Genomic DNA, 22,326 nt, shown 5'->3' with positions numbered 1-22,326 from the left:
GTAGAATTAGATGTTTGAAGGGACTTTCTTGACGCTTTAAGATGCGTATCTGATCAGCGCAGTTATCAGTATTCATTAAGTCACTTTGCCTTCTTCTACTAAGACTTTGCAGAATTGCATTTTCTCAATTGGAGTACAAATAGGACAGCTACCAATTCAACAAAAAAACAAGTTCGAACTCAAGATAAATCACAAAAGTTTCTACTCCAGCTACTCAAATATAGTCATTATGTTTCCAAAAAAATGAGTTAAAGATAATATCCTTTTTTGTAACAATTCCAACAAAACCGAATATATTCGCCTCAAAACAGAAAGTATATCATCACAATTTTCCTATAAATACCGAGTTGGTCTTGATTTATGCGCCAAAATTGTCGTGCTTAACGAGGATGAATCAAACGCAGAATAAATAATCCATCCTTCTGAACTAATTTTTGCATTTGATAGTCCTTCTTCCCCCTCATCTCTCCTTCAATTCCCGACCATAAAACGCAACCTCCAATTAAAAAAACCCCCTACTGCGTTAAGAAGAAATACCCGCTTCAATTCATCCAAGGAGTTGGCAGCAGCCTTTTAGGCCGTTTATAACCATCTGTGGAAAAAACGATAGGCTGACTGACACGCCCGTCTCCATAATTCATCCTTATTTTCCTCATTATGCCAGAAAAAAAACCAGATATCGGCCTTCAGTGTTCTCTCCAGAGTCTCGAGCCTGTGGCGTATTTGAATTGCAAAGTTGCGTCTTGTTCTTGTTAGCGACGTCGTGTCAATTTTCCTAAGAACGCCCAGTATGTGAAGCGGTTTTTGCCCAGTTGGGACTACCGTATTTTTGAATGATGTATTGATGGCCACCTGGCTGATGCCTTTGACCACCGGCAAATGGTTTTCAATCATCTGATACAAATGAATCTTTGTCGCAAAAAGTGATTTATGTAGACCACGTGAACCCGTGTGGTGGTGACACGTGATTCGTTGAATGAATGACAAATACTTATTTGTCAGGGCTTGATGGCCTGACCGATTTGTCTCTGAAGGATTTGGTAACACTCCTCCATGATATTAAAGAGTCTCGTTCGAATGGTGTTGAAAATGTATAATTGAAATAAAAATATCAAATGTTCCATCCGAAATATATAACGAGGTATATAACTTTAAGTTGGCATTACTGTTCAAGATGGCGACCGATTTAACAGCTGTCGAGTGATTTTTTCTGAGTTTGGTTTGGCAATTCATCATGAGTTCATCACGCCTGAACAATGCTTGCAAATAGTGCAACTTCATTTCGAAAATAATGGTCCTGTGCAGAATACGTATCTCGCACTATATCCATTTTATTTTGTTTAGCGATGAAGCGCACTTCTGGTTGAATGGCTACGTCAACAAACGAAACTGCCACATTTGGAGTGAAGCTAATCCTCAAGTGTATGTCGAAACACCGTTACATCCAGAAAAACTGACTGTTTGGTGCGCTTTATGGGCTGGTGGAATCATTGGTCCGTATTTCTTCAAAAACGATGATGGCCAGAACGTTACAGTCAATGGTGATCGGTATAGAGCCATGATTACTAACTTTTTCATTCCTGAATTGAACAACCATGATGTCCAGGACCAGTGGTTCCAACAAGACGGCGCAACATGTCACACAGCTCGGGCCACAATCGATTTATTGAAAGACACGTTTGGTGACCGCCTAATTTCACGTTTTGAATTTAACACCGCTAGACTACTTTCTGTGGGGCTATGTAAAGTCATTGGTCTATGCGGATAAGCCACAAACCCTTGACCATTTGGAAGACAACATTCGCCGTGTTATTGCCGATATACGGCCACAAATGTTGAAAAAGTCATCGAAAATTGGACGTCCAGGTTGGACTACATCTGAGCCAGCCGTGGCGGTCATATGCCAGAAATCATATTTAAAATGTAATGCCACAATATTATCTTGTGGATAAATAAAATTGTCAATCGAATAATTCATCGTTGTTTTATTGCAATTTAAAGTTCTATAGCTCTAAAAAACACCCTTTATACCTACAAAGTTCTTCAGGCAATACTATGCTAACCCAACCTGACAAATTTGCCAATAATTTCTTTCATACAGTCCAAAGTACCTCATACTCTAACTCTACTTCACATAGCTTTCATTATATCAAATTCAACAACTTATTCTAGCTCTCTTCATCTGCAATTGTACCTGATATTCTGACTCTACTCCACATAACCTTCATCATATCAACTTCAACAACTCATTGTGACTCTCTTCATCTGCAATTAATAATGTATAAAAAGCAACAGGACAAGAAATCACCCTTGTCGGACACCATCTCTCATATACACCATAACCTACGGAGATGATACATGCCTTTCTCCACTCATCTTAATGAACTTCCACACACAATCACCAACCAATAAACAACCAATTCATTTGCAGTCTCCATGCAGCCTAGACAGGTCGTTAAATCGTTATAACAATGACTTATAGCTACTCCCCCAGTTCCAGTCATTGTTTCTGCCTTATTTATTGCCCGATACACAATTATTTTGATACAGATCGATGGTGTTTACCGCTGTCGTAAAATTTTATATCTTCCTCCAATTGTTGACAAATCGAGAATCATCATCGGCGTTGCTTACAGCAGTCTGGAGAGCATCTCGATGGGACCATAAAAATAAGATACGGCAATTTGTCTTGGGATTAGTTCCCTTAATGTGTACAGGGTATAGTCTGCATTCTTCATCTGGTAGAGAATGAATGCGATGAATGCTGAGAGATTATTGTGTTTTCTGTTTATTGCAGTTGCGTTTGGCAATCTCGTGTTGAGGGCTTTGGATGCTGGATGGAGCTTCATTTGTAGGGGTTATGAATTATAGTTTCGGAAGATAAGAGATGTGAAATAAGAAAATCAGTAATTACTATGATAGACAAAAATTTTTTTTTGAGACAATCTGGTCTTTTCTTCCCAATTAATTGACATCTCCTTCCCTTCAAAGTTCACTAAATTGTAAACATCATTAAAAATATCGAGTTATAAAAAAATCGTCTCAGTCATTTCTATCTGCCATATAATCACTCACACTCAATTCTGTTAGTACGAAAGAATCAACTCAGACAGACGTAGCGGAAGAATGAAGCCAGCCATCAATATCACAATAAGCTCCATATATAAATCGCCCAAGGATGCACTTTAATATAGCAGAATCATTCCGTCTAGCTGACGTTAGAAATGATTTATTTCTTTTCACGGACAAACTGGCCGTCATACGGTAAAATGGTTTTGTTTAAGCGTAGACTTCACAGTACTAGGCGGCTCATCCTCAATTATCGTTTCATTTCAGATCGTCCTGAGTGCTATTTATGATTGAAATGAAGACTGGGCAAGCAATCACAAAAAAAAAAACACTTATGTGGTTCTGTTCGTCAATAAATCTTGGATAGGTCTAACAGAAATACCAACTGTCAAATGTAACGGTCCAAGAACAGAACCCTGAAACACTCCACTGTTTTCTGTTCAATTCAATATTTATATGTGGAATAAACGTTGAAAAGTGTGACAAAGATTTATATATGGAACAGAATTCTTATATTCAGTGGTCTTCGTAGCAATTTTAATTGAAATGAATGAGATCTAAGGTGTAAACTTGGTAGTTCAAAACAAGTACTATATATCGGGTGTTTTTTTTTTGAGGTATATAACTTTAAGTTGGCATTTCTGTTCAAGATGACGACCGATTTAACAGCTTTCAAGTGATTTATTCTCAGTTTCGTTTGGCAATTCATCATGAATAAACTCACGCCTGAACAACGCTTGCAAATAGTGCAATTATATTTCGAAAATAATGGTTCTGTGCGGAATACGTATCGCGCGAATTTTGTTTAGCGATGAAGCGCACTTCTGGTTGAATGGCTACGTCAACAAACAAAACTGCCGCATTTGGAGTGAAGCTAATCCTCAAGTGTATGTCGAAACATCGTTACATCCAGAAAAACTGACTGTTTGGTGCGCTTCATGGGCTGGTGGAATCATTGGTTCGTACTTCTTCAAAAACGATGATGGCCAGAACATTACAGTCAATGGTGATCGGTATAGAGCCATGATGTCCAGGAGCTGTGGTTCAAACAAGACGGCGCAACATGACACACAGCTCGTGCCACAAACGATTTATTGAAAGACACGTTTGGTGACCGCCTAATTTTACGTTTTGGACCTGTGAATTGGCCTCCAAGATCTTGTGATTTAACACCGCTAGACTACTTTCTGTTAGGCTATGTAAAGTCATTGGTCTATGCGGATAAGCAACAAACCCTTGACCATTTGGAAGACAACTTTCGCCGTGTTATTGCCAATATACGGCCACAAATGTTGGAAAAAGTCATCGAAAATTGGACGTCCAGATTGGACTACATCCGAGCCAGCCGTGGCGGTCATATGCCAGAAATATTTATTTTGCGGATAAATAAAATTCATGACAATCGAATAATCCATCGTTGTTTTATTGCAATTTAAAGTTCTATAGCTCTAAAAAAAAAACCCTTTACATATTATGTTTTGTACATAATTGATTTTGTTAGTTAAAGTTTTTAAATGTCGGTTTCCAACTTATTAGAGTATTTCCACTGATAAATCCAAAGATGAAAGCAACAAATGTTGTTGGGAAAAAATTGAATTTGCCTATAAAAATCGTTATATCTCCCGAATTATTCGTCACGGACCCCTCAAATTGAACGTTTTTCAAACTTCAAGTTCCGCTCTAGACCATAGTGAGGTTTCAAGTGCGTAGTCCACTTCCAAAAGATGTGGTAGCTTCGGAAAAATTATCAATTTTTCCTTTGAAAATTTCCGATTTTTGCCTATAATTTATGAAATAATGTACTGATCGCCAAACTGCAAGCATTTTCGTAGCTTGAAGTTTGAAAAACGCTTTATTTCAGGGGTCTCTGATGAATAATTCAGGAGATATAACGATTTTTAGAGGGCAATTCAATTTTTTCCCAAATTTCGAGTTCAAATGTTCTCGAAACTGGGAGCTTTACGAAGAATCGGTGAGCATTGCATTAAAATGCTTGCAGTTTGGCGATTAGTTCATTATTTCAGAAATTATAGGTAAAAATCTGAAATTTTCGAAAAAAAAATTGATGAAATTTCTGAGGCTGCAACTTCTCCTGGACGTGAGCCCTTGAAACCCCACAATGTTTCAGACCAGAATCCGATGTTCAAAAAACGTTCGAGTTTAAATTTGAAGAGTTTGATAATAAGTTCAAATAACAACAAGCCCAGACTTCCGCGACTACCTCTTCAAAAATTTTTTTCTCATTTATGACACGCACTCCTCAAGCAATCGATAACCCCTCACACATGACTCGCCAAACTCTCCCAATGTCTCGTTCAAGGCCCATCCTCACGTCGTGGATGGACCAGACAATGCAGCATTGTTCCCAAATACGTACAGACACCTGTTGCTCGGGCACCTACGTGAGGAACGCTCGCTCAATCAAAGAGGACGTAGCCAAAAAATCGATCTAAATCAACTTTTCGAACCCATAAGAAACGGTCCGCAACAATAACAAATGACTCGTGATTCGGCTATTCAGATTAGAAGATCGGGGAAACTGGTTTCGGTACGTTGGCAGCACTGAATTAACGCAGTCGGCTGGGTGTGGAATCCACGAAAGAGAGATATTAATTGGACGCAAAATTGGCCGTCGTTTAACTTAATTATTCCTAGAGGGAGAAGCAAGACAGTTCGTCTATTAATGGAGAAAAATTGATAGTGTCTGCTTGAGGGGCAGAGGAGCTATTATAAGGTGTATCTAGCCGGCTTGTGATTATAACGATAAAGAACTCTGGTGCATCCAACGTTGCCCAATTCTTCAAATTAATGAACTGCTTATTAACGTGTCACTCAGTCCAGAAACAGTTAAAAAAGCACATCCAAAAAATTTGTCTTCATTCGTCAATCTTCAAGAGTGTTACATGTACTATAACGCTCCTCTAACTCTTCAATACCTTTTCCAAAGAAAGATTCGTCTTTGCTTTCGATTTAGGCTTCAACATCGTCAATCAATTCTTCATTAGAGCCAAATTTCTTTCCATGAAACATAATTCTGAGGTCTTCAAAAAGCCATTAATCTTAGGGGACAGATTATGGTCAAGCCATATTGAAAATGCAATTCGTTCAATTTGACCATGGTTTTCATCGATTTGTGACAAGGAGCAATTTCTTGGTGAAAAACACGTTTTTCTTTTGCATTTAAGGATGTTTTTCTTTAATTTCTGCACTCGATCGATTCACTGGTTATGGTTTCACTTTTGTGAAGATACTTCTATGTCCCAAAATACGGTTACCCATATCCAAAAAATAACAAATTCAACGTCACTTCACATTCAATATCTCAATCCAGACTTAATTCATCTTTTGAATCTTTATTGAACGTTTTGTTAATGTTCCCAATATTCTTATAGGAAACAATGATGGTAGAATCCAAAGGGAGCTCTCTATATGGAAGTCCACTTAGCAAAATACCTCTGTTGACTACCAGTTGATAAGAGTAAAAGCCGTCTGCTAACCCTTACATTCCTAAAGGGTATTTTTTTTAGAGCTATAGAACTGCAATAAAACAACGATGGATTATTCGATTGACATGAATTTTATTTATCCGCAAGATAATCTTGTGGCATTACATTTTAAATATGATTTCTGGCATATGACCGCCACGGCTGGCTCGGATGTAGTCCAATCTGGACGTCCAATTTTCGATGACTTTTTCCAACATTTGTGGCCGTATATGGGCAATAACTCGGCGAATGTTGTCTTCCAAATGGTCGATGGTTTGTGGCTTATCCGCATAGACCAATAACTTTACATAGCTCCACAGAAAATAGTTTAGCGGTGTTAAATCACAAGATCTTGGAGGCCAATTCACAGGTCCAAAACGTGAAATTAGGCGGTCACCAAACGTTTCTTTCAATAAATCGATTGTGGCACGAGTTGTGTGACATGTTGCGCCGTCTTGTTAGAACCACAGCTCCTGGACATCATGGTTGTTCAATTCAAGAATGAAAAAGTTAATAATCATGGCTCTATACCGATCACCATTGACTGTGACGTTCTGGCCATCATCGTTTTTGAAGAAGTACGGACCAATGATTCCACCAGCCCATAAAGCGCACCAAACAGTCAGTTTTTCTGGATGTAACGGTGTTTCGACATACACTTGAGGATTAGCTTCACTCCAAATGCGGCAGTTTTGTTTGTTGACGTGGCCATTCAACCAGAAGTGCGCTTCATCGCTAAACAAAATAAAATGGACGTAGTGCGCGATACGTATTCTGCACAAAACCATTATTTTCGAAATAAAATTGCACTATTTGCAAGCGTTGTCCAGTCGTGAGTCTATTCATGATGAATTGCCAAACCAAACTGAGAATAAATCACTTGACTGCTGTTAAATCGGTCGCCATCTTGAACAGTAATGCCAACTTAAAGTTATATACCTCGAAAAAATACCCCATATAAGGACTCAAATACTTCCACACAAAAATCTTCAGCAACTGATTATCTTTATATTTCTTCAAGTATTCACGTTTATTTTCTTCCTCTTGATAATTTTATGGGACATAGCCAGTTCAAAGGTGTGTCGATGTTATTAGATATATAGTTTGGATATTTTGTTACTATGAGCTTCAGACATCTCTGATGATCATCTTCAGCAGACCTGAGCAGTTCAGAATAGATACCTGGCAAGTGGTTGTATCCAAGGACCACACAGCTTGTACAGGTTAAACTGGCCGCATGATTCTATGCATTCTCAAAAGAACACAATTTGGGCTCCTCATCTCCGACCACAAAAACCGAATTCTACCACCAAATGGAGCTATTAACACCGAAATACCAGGATAATGATGCTTTCGGCCAGCTCAACAGCACAGCATTCCTCGCGATAAACAAACACAAAGAAGTCAATTACTACAAGACTTCATTGTACCGTTTTCAGATGGTGAATGGCACGCCTATCTATCATTGATAAACCCCGGCGAGGAGATGTATCCAAGACGTATGTATTTAATTGAGCCACAAGCCATCGCACGCCTGTAGCTCAACAAAACGGTTGTTGCAAGATGCTGATATAACTTTATGGCGCGAATCTAGGTCGAGAGACCCGCCTCTGGAGATGAATATCGTAAAGAATTCCAAACTAGTTTTATGTTTATCTGAAATTTATTAGATCGCCATCCGACTTGATACGTTTATTCTGCGATGATAATATATCACTTAGGCGAATTCATTGCACCTTTCGGCCGATCACTTGTGAATTTAAATGCGAGACTGATAAGTTATGGACTGGCGGCGGCCAGAAGCCAGAAAAAAGGTTCATTAAGTCTGCGTGGGCGCGAATGAGGTAAACCACTTAACAGGGTGGCTTTTTATTCAGTTTGGCTCAGTTCAATGAGTTCAAGTAAGTACTTATTAACGATAGAGTGATCCGATTATAGAACACCAGAGCTGTTGGGAACAATATCTTAGTTTAATTTATGGTAACCTAATCAATTTATAGTATCTTTGGTATTGTATCTAACTTCCTTTCTATTTTCGACAAATGGGAAATAGCATTTTAGATATTCCTAAATAGTGATTGTCTCTTATTATTTAAAAAAAATGCATTTCATAATGAAGAGTATCTCAACACTCAAGAGCTGAAAAATATCTGAAATACATTCTGAAGATCTGTGATACGTTACCCATGATACAAAATTTCTACATACATCGCCGTACAACTTTGCTTCTGCACTTTTTTCTGTTATTCGAGGCTTTATTGTGAAAAACTAGTTATACATTTATGATTCAAAGTATTGTCCATCACTGGCCACTACTTTCTTCCATCTTTCGAGAAGCGTACGAATCCTGCGTTGAAAAAATTGGTTTTCTTATGAAGTGATCCACGAATCGATCCAATTTTTTACGCATCCGGAAGTGCTGGTCATCCAGGCCTTGTGCCATTGATCAAAACAAGTGATCGTCCGAGGGAGCAGCGTCTAGAGAATACGGCGGATGGGGTAGGATTCATTTCAACGTTTCCAAGTATGTCCTGACCACTCTCGCAATATGGGGTAGAGCATTGTCATGATGGAAAATCACTTTATCATGTATTTCGTTGTATTGCGGCAGTTTGTCTTTCAATGCTCGACTCAAACGCATTAATTGCATTCAATAACGATCGCTTGTAATTATTTCAGTCGGTTTTGACAACTCATATTAGACTACGCCTTTGCTGGTCTCATCAAATACTAAGCATGACCTTGGAATCGTTAATATTCGGTTTGTCCGTCGACGTGGAAGCATGGCCATGATATTTTACGCTTGAGATTATCGTAATGAACTCATTTTTCGTCTCCAGTCACAATGCGATTCAGAAATCCCTTCCGTCTTTGCCTTGCAAGCAGCTGTTGACAAGCAAACAAACACTGTTCAACATCTCTCGGCTTCAACTCGTACGGCATCCAATTTCCTTGTTTCTCAATCATTCCCATGACTTTCAGGCGTTTTGAAATGGCTTGTTGCGTCACTCCCAATGATCCTACCAAGTCTTGTTGCGTTTGACACGAGTCTTGATCAAGTAATGCATCTAATTATGCATTAAGATGCTTTGCAGGAAAAACCTCAGGTGAAAAACAAACTGAAACTAGATTTTCAGTCTATCATTGCAGTACAAAAGTAGCAAAATCATAAATAGTCAATGAACCTTAGTTATAAAACCAATTCTTTAAAATCTTAGAGGTAGATCTTTTGCGTCAGGACGATGTTAAACAGAAAATTTTGTATTATCGTAAATACTTTATGTCATACCTACATCGTTTTTTATATGTTTTAAATTTCAAGAATTCCTGTTAAAGCATTTGTATAGGCCGAGGTTCCTACAAAAATTTGTGTTCTCACACTTAAAAGAGTTCCTGATTTGACTTTTTTTCCTGGCTAGCCATCTCAAATATAGAGATTGCCTAAACTGCACATAAAATTTTACCGTAAGTTCCATGAAGAAATGTCCAGTCAAAGAAGTCAGTAAAGAGAAGTTGGCCTAATCTCGAGTTAGCATCACTTGTTTCAAACTAAATATACCTGGTATCTATACCAGGTGCGATTCTGTCGACGGTAGATCGTTTTAGGTTAGAAAAAACACTAGAAGAAGATAATACCAGTATTAAAAGACATCTTAATCATAGCCTAACCTATAAAATCATCAAATGATCATTTTGTCACAACGGTGTTGCCTCTTCTTCACTAATCTTCACTAACACCTTTACATTCGAATTGAATCAGCCACCTTCGTATGAAACATTTCAATTCTTCAACATCTCATTTCCCGGTTTTTTCACCCAACAAGAGATCAATTTCGATAACCTCTCGCGAGCTGCAAACCAATCAATCATTCCCTCGCCTCCCCTTTACCGTTCCCGACACCTCCGAGTGTTACAGTGTTCCGATGCAGAGCAGACTACGTGACTGAACTTTCACAATGCGAGAAATGTAGCATTTTTAATAATTCACATTACACGTCTCCGTAGAATGTCACGGCTGTCATACCTAACTGTTTATGAACTGCAAGTTCGTAAAAAATACGACCGCACTGCCAAATACAGGCGTTATGAATTTTGTTGCTCGCTGATCTGCTGTATAAATTAATCCGATAATTTCATTATGGTCACAGTGGGCTTTGATACATGATCTGCTGATTTATTTAACATAATGAAAGACAGAAGGAGTGTTTTCGTTTGAGAGTGCCATGTCGAATTGCTGATTCGAAGCAACACCTTATATAGTTTGTGGCATCAGGTGTTGTTGGCAGCACTGAGTACTGTATGATTTTCTATGGTTGATGTTTACCTAACCTATATTGATATTAATAAAACACTGTATTTTGATGAGAAGCTGTGTTGTGCAAGCAAAGCAATGGCTTGTTAAGTTTTATTCAGACTCTGTTCCATCGGCAACAACAAAATCTTTCTACGAAAAAGGCATTGAAAAGTTAGAGGTTAGGAGAGTATATGTACGGCTCTTGAAGGTTACTATATTGCCGAGTAAAGTAAAATTTTAAAAAAAGTGTTAACTCTGAAAAAAACTTAATATATTCCCAGCTCATTTAATTACCAGCACTCCGGTATAAGATTTAGCCTGATTTGGAGGAAGATTGGACAAATGTCAGTTTGTAGAATTTGAGTTTTGTAGAATGCCAATGTGTGTTCAACTTGGTGTATCTAGATACAAAGGTATATATCTTATGAAACTCATCTCTAGCTTTTTTCAACTTGACTCACAGCCAGGTCTCTCTGGGGAATCACAAAGCCAATGCTTTTTGCTGCCCTATAAGTGCCATAATACCATAAAAGATCTGGCTAGTGGTAACAAAATGACCTTTCTATGGCTGTAAGTGCATTGTGAAATTGATGGCAGATAGCAATGAACAAGTTGATGAACCTGCAAAAAGTTTTGCACCTGCTAGGGCTGAATCCTCTTGTGAAGTAGAGGAAGAATATTATTGGGCAGCAGATCAGCGATGTTAACTCAGAAATAAGGGATCTCTTTGGAGGAATACACTCAAGCAGAATTTTTTTTCCTTTTTCCTACACAAAACAGTCACGGCTGAGCTTTGAATGATTGTCTGACTACTTATGTGACAAGCTATAAGTATCTGATGTACCTGTCGGAGGATGAAACTTACATGGAAACAGCTGGACACATACCTTGCAAGAGTCCAGACTGACCAGACTAAGAAGCATCCTCCTGAGCCTTCTGAATTCTCATAAATGGATAGCCATGACTCCCATGAATGTTGTCAGGTTTGGCAATATGACAGATGACCTTCTTCGGATATGTTGAGCAATGTATATAACAGTTAGTCAAACTGGCAGAAGTTGTAAAAGTCATCTTTTCAGCCAATCGACCTCAACAGATCAATTTGAGTCAACAAAGCTTCTACTCGAGTAAATCTACCATATTGAGATTTCTGACATCTTCCATGGGTTCTTGACAATCACTCTGTGATTTTTTGAGAATCATTCTTTCAATGGAACGAATAATTCAACAGTCTTTCAAATGTAACAATCCTTGCAAATACACTCGGTATAAGCTCCAAATAACCCAATAGTCCTGTTTTCAAACCCGTAGCTAGAAAGAAATGTATTCAATGTATTTCCAGAGCATGCCAAGCAATTAGACACAACAGAACGCTGCTTATTGTCAACCTCGACATCTACACAACACGATTCTCTTGAGAAGATCAACGTTCAACTTCCTAAACTGCCTCGATGCCCCAAGTAGGGTCCCATCAAGGATCATTTTTCCGTTTGTTCTGTATTATTTTTGGCGATCCCGAAACTTGGTCGCTGCAGTTTCCGACTCATTGAACGCGAGGTTCTCGTAAAACTGCAAAGGTAACGGCTGTTTCAGCTAGAATAAGGAGATGTTACGACGATCATCGGTTGTAATTCTGGGAGACGTGCAGTTTTGGTAAAGGATTTTGTACTGACTAATGCCGACATTAATATGGTTTGTTTCGAATGATGCGGCAGTTATAAAAGGTCATTCTGGAAGTCGTTAATATGTATCAATGTCAATTGGAAGAGATGTTGGTACTTGTGTATTCTATGGAGTAATAAATAAACAATTTTTATTCAGCATCCTTCAGAGCTTTTATTGGAATCTGTTTGAGCTGCTCAGATGAAATTTGATACAGAAATCGGTTGATACTCCTAGCTCGAGGACGAAATACATTATTTTTCAAAGCCTAACACCCAGGATTCAAATTGATAAATATGGTATATTACACGAGTATAGGGTGTCCCAAGTTCGATGTTCACTGATAGCATCTCGAGAACTATAAGATTGTGATATCTTATTATTTCGAAAAAAGAGGTCGGGAATCCTTACAGATTTTATAGTTATCAAAATACTATCATCGAATTCGAGACACCCTGTACAGTATTCGAAATATTTCATGAGAAAAAATAAAATAATAATACGTTAAGTTAAATTGGCAGTGTTTTTTGTTGATAATTGCCAATGATGAACAACACTCGATACTCCTGAATTTTATAGTTTGTTTCGAGTGGTCTAGAATCTGAATCAAATGAAAAATTGATTTGATTTGAACTATACATGATTATCACAGAATTTTTTTTTTGACACAGTATTACTAGGCTCCATTAGAGCAACATTCTCAAATCGTTTCAGACTTCAAAAAGCGTTCACACCAAGCATATGTTTTTTATTGAATTTTCAGAAATAATTCGATTTTTCATTAAATAAATTAAGAACTCTACTGGGTGTTCAAAATGTGACGATTCATGGATGACTTTGCTACCTAATAAAAAATAAAATCCAAGTTGTGGCATTTGGAATAGGCCCATTTCAACGTTTAAATAAGTCAACAATGAATTTTCTCATTTTGTACATCCAGAAGACTTCTCAAGGACTATCAAAATGTCAGTACTCAACTCTGTTCTTCTAGTATTCACTTTCAAAATTTCATTCGAATTGATTAATTCATTTAGAAGTTATTAGACCCTTTAAATTATGGAAAATCCAAATATCTCAAAACGGCAAGTTTCAAACATATAAAACTTCGGTTCATTTATTCCATGCAATCTGAAAATTCGATAAAAACAAGGTGTTTCATTAGATAAACCAATTGTTGGTCATTTACACTTGGTACACTCTGAGTATTTCCCAAAAATTCGAAAATGTAGCTCTAATAGAGCCTAATGACATTGGGCCGAAAAATAAATTCAATTAACAGTAATGGTGCGTTGTCTATGGTGGAACACCCTGTATATCAGAAATAAAATGAATTATATGTGAAAAATGAATATATATAGTTGCATATCATATTGCAACACCTATTTTATTCTTCACTGTCTTCCGGGATTCAACTTTGAGCAATAGTTAAACTAAACGTCTAACCCGACCATAAAGACAATTGCACACCCTCTGTGACCTCTTAAAACAAACCCCGATCGTAAACACAGTAACCAACATGACCGCATACCGTCCAGCCATAACAACTATACTTATCAAAGTTTATACGAAATGGCGCAGTTAAAAATTGTCCTACAAATTCCGAAGCGTATCCGTGAATGCAAATAGTAAATAGGGAGATTAGCATGGTTGTAACTTAGGATTATTGCGGATCTAAAATTGCATTCGCTCCAGAATCGTGGAACGGATGATGCCAAAGCATCCCAATTCAGTTCCTTTAGTAGGAATCTGCTCGATTTTCTCTGCTTTTTCGCTGGGAGAGATATTCTTCGTGTTTATGTGTTTCTCGTTTATGAGACGTGTTACAGAATAGAGATGCGATAGAATTAAAGGTACCAGATTGAAAGATTAACAAAACATTGTAAAATGAATATATTGTCTATCTACGAGTGGACGTTGCCCTGCCAGCAGTTCAACTAAAATTTTGTTGGCACATTGACATCAATTGTCAGTCTCATAAAAATCGTTGTCTCTTCCTCGGTCTCGTTTATAGTTTTCTTAATTTCAATTTTCAAGTTATTTGTTGGTTTTTCAGATGTTTTAATAGTTATTCTGCTATTAAGGAAGCAGCCAGATCCAAGCAATAGAAGACCAAAAATCATTTCAGCATGGTTTCTACTTCGACTATATTTATATACAGAGTCATTCACTAGAGATTAATCATTAGGTGATTTTCGATCGCTTTACCCCTCTTATTATCGTTAACGAACAATGACTGGTGCCAGTTTTTATGACAACACGCTGTCATGCAAAATTATCGGTAATTTTGATGCACTTGTGCAATTACTTAGGAAAATTTCATTAATGACTTGATTCGTGGGATACTGGGCAGTTGATTGAAAGAAGAGGTGGTAATACGGATTATTGAATTTAGATTCAGTTGTGGAATAACTAATATCAATCTAAAATGAATATTTAATCGATAAATTAAGATTTTTTCTCATTTTTCCTATTTTGTCTCATTCCGCATAAAGCAAAGATTTTCTATCAAATATATTGCAGTTGAAATAGAGGAGAATATTCATCTCATTTCCAAAAAATACATTGTTTATTTCTTCAGAAACCTAAGGGGGTCGAGACTTTTGATGATGTGTGTACCTCGAAAATGGGGCTGTTTAAAATAAAGGCTCATTTGAAGATTGCTTGAATATACCATCGATATATTCCAACCCCACTCCAGGATTCCCAAACAAACTTCTCGCTAGAATCTAAATACCAACATCCTCAATTTTATAGACTCGATTATCACTTGGTGAATCTCCATATCCATCTAACAACTCTAATATGACTAATCAAAATGAAAATCTCATATTTGATTACACGAAAACGTCCTAAAACAAACTCGACAATAATAACAATAACAGAAGTAAGATAACAAACAGTTGGCATTATTTGAAAGTGGGGTTTTGCAACTATTACTCTGGGATTCAACGGTTGCTCTTCCAGAATTGCATAGAACGACTAACAGTAGGGTTGTAGCAATTCAGCCCTTCAAGTTTCAGCCATTTGCATTGATGTTATGGCTGTTCCTAGAGCTTCGGAATTTTTAGGGCAAGTTTGTACTCACTAGGCCACTAGCATCTGAAGGGATTAACGTGGCCTGAATTTCAGCATTAGGGAAATATTACAGAATCAGGATCAGTCCACAGTTGATTCGTTTCAGAGCTTCTCGAATAATGAGCATTTCTATTAATATAAAAAAAAAAAACATTCCAAAATAATGAATCTTGAAAGCTCATACCTGTATATTTTTCATTTGGAGATGCAAATTATTATAAAATTATTATGGAAAAAATTTTAAGTTACGTCATTGGAACACTAGTTTTTGATTCGTCGGACGCTTTTAGTTTTCTATACATATATCATATCATGAAATATTCTTGGGATATATGCAAGAAAATATCAAATAACCATGAAGCTATTATTAATTAGAAACATAAAATGTATATAACTCCACTCTAGGGAAAAATCATAAAAGGGCAAATAACCAAACGCGTTTTCTTCTCGTGAAGGATTAACATCAACATTTGACGATGTTGTTGAAATTCTGAGCACAACTACTAATCAAGAAAATGTCACAGTACAAGCTGGTTAACGTATTAATAAATAATATATTTGCACTTTAACTTTGTGAGAGGTGATTGAATTGACTCTTTAGGATTCTAACAATAACTTAAGTGGAATAAAACCCAAGCATTGTTGTAAATACCTATGAACTTCGAAAGATCAACGTATCACACAAATTTCCTAACATTATATAAATCCTGAATGGTCGGGTTCACTAATCTAAGTATATATAAAACCGCTTGCACATATACGTCAAACTTTAAACGTAAAATCACAGCCCAAACGGGACCATCTAGAGCAAAAATGACAAGAATAAGACCCCCCTCAAAATCGTCTGGAGATCCCGGGAAAAATCCCAAACCTTCGATTCTCCCCGCGGTTTTCGAGTATACGGGGTGTTTCGGATCATTTTGACATTTCAAGTCCCATATTTCTGTGGTATCTGTGGACAATTTGGCTGTCAGTGTCATGTTAATAATAAATATTCCATTTCGATATATGAAAGTTCTTGAAAAAGTTTGCAGTTTCCAAAATTGTTATTCAATATTTAAATAAATGCCGACAGATAAAATGCAAAGTCTTCGGCGAATCAAAAATTCGATAGATATTTGTCAAAATTTGGAAATGAACATTTATATCATCGAATGCATTTCCCTCAATTCAGGTTTGTTTGAAGAGTTTGTATTATTTGGAATTAATTGGATGAATGTTACTTTATTTCAGGAATTTTTCGTTTATTTTCCACAATCTATAAAACTACATTTCCTTTCGTGAGAATTTGAATTTATTGCGACAGAAGATGGAACTACCAAAGAGAACAGAAGCTTCATTCATCAATTCAGTCTTGGATTGGAGTAAAAGTTATGCTACTATGAAACAGTATTAAACAGATAGACTCCTTATAAATAATTCACAATTGGCTTTATTACTGGAAAAAAAGAGCCAAGTTAGTCAGATAACAGTCAAAAGTTTCCATGAGTTTTTTGAATATCTAAAATATACACCTTTACGACAGAGGAGTGCAAAAATATAAGTGACCACTCCGTTTTTGAAGAATTTGAGTGCAGTGCTGTTGAATTTATAATGAATAAGTCAAATCTTTCATACTAATAATTTCAACTATATATACTTATCAAAGTTTATACGAAATGGCGCAGTTAAAAATTGTCCTACAAATTCCGAAGCGTATCCGTGAATGCAAATAGTAAATAGGGAGATTAGCATGGTTGTAACTTAGGATTATTGCGGATCTAAAATTGCATTCGCTCCAGAATCGTGGAACGGATGATGCCAAAGCATCCCAATTCAGTTCCTTTAGTAGGAATCTGCTCGATTTTCTCTGCTTTTTCGCTGGGAGAGATATTCTTCGTGTTTATGTGTTTCTCGTTTATGAGACGTGTTACAGAATAGAGATGCGATAGAATTAAAGGTACCAGATTGAAAGATTAACAAAACATTGTAAAATGAATATATTGTCTATCTACGAGTGGACGTTGCCCTGCCAGCAGTTCAACTAAAATTTTGTTGGCACATTGACATCAATTGTCAGTCTCATAAAAATCGTTGTCTCTTCCTCGGTCTCGTTTATAGTCAAACAGTCAAAAGTTTCCATGAGTTTTTTGAATATCTAAAATATACACCTTTACGACAGAGGAGTGCAAAAATATAAGTGACCACTCCGTTTTTGAAGAATTTGAGTGCAGTGCTGTTGAATTTATAATGAATAAGTCAAATCTTTCATACTAATAATTTCAACTATATATACCGTTATATTATATTCCGCTCAACTGAAACATGTATTAATAAGCCTTGGAAATTGGAGACTCTCAAACTTATCACCTGATTTCTCAAAAAGGTTTCACCAAGATAAGATATTGTAGGTAATTGCTTATGAGGTAACATAGGCCATGGGTATTTGAAAGGCAAGTCTATTCATTATGTCTCTTTTTAGTTGGTTTATTATAGCTATACTGAATATTTCTAAAAATAACATTCACTTTAGATGTGAATTAATTAAATTTGGACTTATGCATCATATCATATATGACTATGAAATTGAGAAAGACATATTTTTCTAAATTCCATTATAAGTCTTTCGAATAGTACTTTGAAGATATTGATTTCAATGACGTATGGAATATATCAGTTGAAATACTAGTCAAAATGTTAAGACAGAAATAAATTTTGAAGGATCATTCAGTATATGAAGAATTTAACATGGCAGTCACTTTCGAAATTGGTATCAATTTTCCAGCAATTCAATGAAGGTATAAAATACTTTAAAAAGCAACTATTTATTGAAAATTTCCATGTCATGAATGAATGATCAAATTTGTATAAAAATGTTGATACCTACCTATTTGTTCACTAAAGTTTCCAATCTTTTAATCGTTATAGGAATAGGTGCTATATGGCCATTTCAAAAATGCTATCCTACTGATTTATTCATTGCTTTTCATTTTGGTAAGAATTAAATTATTCATTGATTCAGATCCAAAGTTAACATTTGAAAAAATCAAGTCAATGTAGTTATTGACCCATATGGGTCAATAGTATTGGCCGATACAATTTTAGTACCGATTTCAAATACTCAGTTCCTTTTGACTGAAGTAAAAATTGAACAATGATCTTTGTATCTTGAAATGAGTTTTGCACTTTTCCAGTGTTCAACAATGAGATAATTATTAAATTGACTCAAGAAATTAACAGAGTATGCTATATCAGGACTAGTTAATACTGCTGAAGATATTAATAAACCTATTAATTTCTTATATGGTTCATCATTACAACTCTCTTTTGTTGAATCAAAATTCAATTTAGTTTTCAGATGTTCACAATCAGACATGTTGAATTATTGCAATACATATTTGAAGAATATAATCGATAGCTTTACTACCTTTTCCATAATTTCTAGTAATATTCATCCCTAATCATTTTTTAGCTTCCCCTAATTTCTTTATCATAAAATTTTCTATCAGAAAATTCATTCAGAATTAACATTAGTTAAAACAAAAAAGTCATCCATGTACAATGCAACAATAGTAAGCCAGTTATTTTTTGATTTATGTAAATACTATGATCAATTGTTGATCTTTTGAAACTTTTATCTATCAAAATTTTATTTACTATATAGGACATAAATTGCCCTGTTTAATTCACTTCTGAGTAAAACCCAGAGCCACAAGTCTCGTTCTATAACATAGCATCAATACAATCTTCAGATACTAAAAAACTCCTTAGTTCGTCAGGAATTTCCAATAGGTCCTTCAAATTGTTGCAATTATATTGTATTTCTTCACAAAATATGGAATAGAAGAATAATTTGCTGCTCAACTGAAAAATGTATTGATAAACCTTGGAAATGAGGGACTTCTTATAACCTGATTTCTCAGATATGGGTATCCGAAAGGTAGATCTATTATTCATTCTGCCTCTTTTTAGTTTGTTTATTACAGCTATACTGAATATTCCTAAAACAAAAATCTCACTGTAGGTCTTTTCATAGATCTTATCGAACGATTATGTAAATTCATTCAATATTTGTCAAAACTGAAAATAAACATTGAATGCAATTTCTTTATTTCAGGTAGTATTTCTATTAATGAGTCAATTGAATAAATGTAACTTCATTTTAGGGCCCACAAGTAAATATCTAATGGAATGATAGCCCTTAAAATATATCTATTATTCATTTTGAATTGACTTACAAGAATATCAATATTTTCATCGGCAAGACATAAAACGACAAATTTTCTTTCAAAGTTGAAATTCAGAGAAAAATATGCTAATAATTGTCTATTGTAACTATTAAATAAACAAAAAAAGGACCATAAAAAGGATTACAACTTAACTAACAAACATAAACTTTTTTTGTCAATTTTTCCCACCCAATCATCAATTAAATTTGGACTTATGCATCATACATGTCTCTATAAAGAAGAAATGTGCTAATTTAAAATCTTAATGTTGGGATTATATTATTATTCAATATTCTCTAAAAATTTTTTACAAACCTATAAGCATGAATAACTTTCTTGAAAGACTGACGCTCACATTTTGATTATTCATTTCTCCCAAATGCTTCAAAGAAAGAAATTGCCATTTCTGGAAAAATGAGATCTGAGAATTTGGTTGATATCGGTTATTTTTTATTCATTATTAAAGAATACAATATACGATTTATATTTCAACAAAATTTTAAGACATGCGTGTGACTGACAATTATGATCATAGAGAAATCTTTGTTTATGGTTATGACTGCGTTCGGCAAATCCACACTAGGGATGGGCAAAGGTCAGAAAACTATCGATAATCGATATCTATATATTGTATCGATATTTTCTGACACTATCGAAATATGTAAGAGTAAAATATCGATATATATCGCTGTGATATTTTGGTGTGAGAAAATTCTGTTGATTTGAATAAAGTTTTTCTATCATAGAGGATAATAATAAGATTCAGTAGTTTGCTTCCATTTTTATGAAGTATTTTGTCCTCCTGAACATTTATAGGGACATTGATGTTGACGAGGACGCCGTGATTACAAGGTTTTCAAAGGGTTCAAAGTTTTAAAGACCAAATTAGATTTTGTGATGTAGTTGCCAATTGTCTTCTTTTTTTCTTATTAAACAATGTAATTTTTTTTAAATTTCTACCTGAATGGTTGAAACCCTGATAAGTAAATAATGGTATTATAATACAACAAATACATAAGGGTACAACTTTTTTTGCGAAATTCGAGGCTTTATTGTAAAAAACTGGTTATACATTTATAATTCAAAGTATTGCCCATCGCTGGTCACTACTTTCTCCCATCTTTCGGACAGCGTACGAATTGAAAAAACTGGTCATCTTTTGAAGCGATCCACGAATCGATTCAAGTTTTTACTTCTTCATAAGATCGGAAGTGTTGGTCAGCCAGGCCGTGTGCTATTAATTGAAACAAGTGATAGTCCGTGGGAGCAACGTCTGGAGAATACGTCGGGTAGGGTTGTGGGGTAGGAATTCCCATTTTAACGTTTCCAAGTATATCTTGACTACTTTCGCAACATGGGGTCGAGCATTGTCATGCATTAAAATCAATTCATCTTCTCTCTTGTTGTATTGCGACGGTTTGTTTTTCAATGCTCGGTACAAACGCATTAATTGCGTTCGATAACGATCGCCTGTGATTCTTTCAGTCATAATACACTACGCCGAGCTGGTCCCACCAAATACTGAGCATGACCTTAGAACCGTGAATATTCGGTTTGGCCGTCGATGTGGAAGCATTGTCAGGATATCCTCATGATTTTATGCGCTTGGGATTATCGTTATGAATCCATTTTTCGTCTCCAGTCCCAATCCGATGCAGAAACCCCTTCCGTCTTTGTCTTGCAAGCAGCTGTTCACAAGTAAATAAACGTCGTTCAAACACCTCGCGGCTTTAACTCGTACCGCACCCAATTTCCTTGTTTCTGAGTCATTCCTATGACTTTCAGGCGTTTTGAAATGGCTTTTAGTGACACTCCTATTGATCCTACAATTATTGTTGCGTTTGACATGAGTCTTGATCAATTATTGCCTCCAATTCTGCATCTTCAAAAAACTTCTCTCTTTCACAGCGATGCTGGTCTTCGACATCAAAATCACCATTCTTGAAGCGTTGAAACCACTCATCTATTTCTTTATTTATTTAATCAAACGGAACAAGCCATTTTACTGATGTACCAGAAAATAAGTAAACCTAAACATAAACAATATCGTTGGTACGTTCTTCCACCAATATCGTTCTGACTATATATTTTAGTAGAAAATTGAAACCTCCCGCAAATGACGAGAATTTGGCTCGTAAGCTAACATGGTTGATCGTGAATAACTTTATGATGCAGACACAAATCGACTAACATGTCAATGGCGTTATGTTCACAAATAGCTAAACTTATTGTATGACATCTACGATATATTTATTTCTACTACCACTTACCGTTACAGCCATCTATTGCAAAACGGCGGACGCAAAGTTGTACGCCTTATATAAATATTCATATGAATATCTAAATATAAATATTTTTGAGAGGTAAGGCTTGATATCGGTATAATCTGGGATTTGGTCCCATAGAAATACTCGAAGCTCATAACGGCGAACCCCCTCAAAATTTAAGGCCAGGACCGCCCTTGATTTGTCGTCATGGAAAGTTATTTGCATCAAATATTTTCATGTGAGCAAGGGCAAAACGGTATGTTCTA

At 35.9% G+C, this 22,326-nt stretch overlaps 1 protein-coding gene across 2 annotated transcripts in view; it reads left to right on the top strand.

The window, feature by feature from the left end:
- Positions 1-22,326, top strand: part of LOC123676090 (monocarboxylate transporter 2) — a 57,054-nt gene that overhangs the window by 10,709 nt on the left and 24,019 nt on the right. The gene's annotated exons all lie outside the window — the stretch shown is intronic.

This window comes from Harmonia axyridis, chromosome 3 (assembly GCF_914767665.1).
Source record: "Harmonia axyridis chromosome 3, icHarAxyr1.1, whole genome shotgun sequence".
Lineage (NCBI taxonomy): Eukaryota > Metazoa > Arthropoda > Insecta > Coleoptera > Coccinellidae > Harmonia > Harmonia axyridis.
Note: the sequence above shows the minus strand (reverse complement) of the source record. Positions and strands in the feature narration are given on the sequence as shown.